The sequence below is a fragment of the Marmota marmota genome, unplaced genomic scaffold, assembly GCF_001458135.2.
Source record: "Marmota marmota marmota unplaced genomic scaffold, marMar, whole genome shotgun sequence".
Taxonomy (NCBI): domain Eukaryota; kingdom Metazoa; phylum Chordata; class Mammalia; order Rodentia; family Sciuridae; genus Marmota; species Marmota marmota.
In genome coordinates this window covers 624,611-625,141 of record NW_026000254.1, presented here as the reverse complement: position 1 = coordinate 625,141, position 531 = coordinate 624,611, and the positions used below count along the sequence as shown (strand labels likewise).

Genomic DNA, 531 nt, shown 5'->3' with positions numbered 1-531 from the left:
TTAAAACGTAAATCAAATCAAATCATGTCCTTTTCAGCAGCGTTCAGTGTGCCTAGAGTCAAATCTCAGTTCTTTAGCGACCCTACTATCCTTTTTGGTTGCCTTTATTGGGCAGTGAGTACACAGGAGGGGTCCCCTGCAGGAGACCCAGCTTCACCGCGGAGGGAGCGCCCTCCCAAGGGCCAGAGGCGGGGCTTCTGGTGTGGTGGGTGGAGCCTCAAATCGAGTGTGAGCAGAGCCGCAGGGGGGAGGCTTTCGACCGAGGGCGAGCGAGGGGAGCAGGGCTGAAGCAGGGCCGCGGACCCTGCACGCTCCTGCGGGCCCTGGGGAGTCATTGCGGCCAAGGTGAGCTTCTACCCCTGGGCAGGAAAACGGGCTCTGTTTGCGCCGCCGTCTTTGGTTCCTCGGGGGTAGGGGGGGCAGTTCTCACGGGACCCTGCGCGAAGGCACGGAGGTGGCGGCCTTGGGGAGCCTGCGGGAAAGGCTGCTGAAGGGGCCAGGCGGTCTGCCCCAACCCTCCCTGAACCCCGC

At 62.9% G+C, this 531-nt stretch overlaps 1 protein-coding gene across 1 annotated transcript in view; it reads left to right on the top strand.

Annotated features, from left to right (window-relative positions):
* Positions 1–233: 233 nt before the first annotated feature.
* Positions 234–531, top strand: part of Huwe1 (HECT, UBA and WWE domain containing E3 ubiquitin protein ligase 1) — a 146,043-nt gene continuing 145,745 nt past the window's right edge. The window contains exon 1 of the mRNA XM_048796695.1: positions 234–345. The gene's annotated coding sequence lies outside the window, so the exon portion shown is untranslated. The remainder of the gene's footprint in view (positions 346–531) is intronic.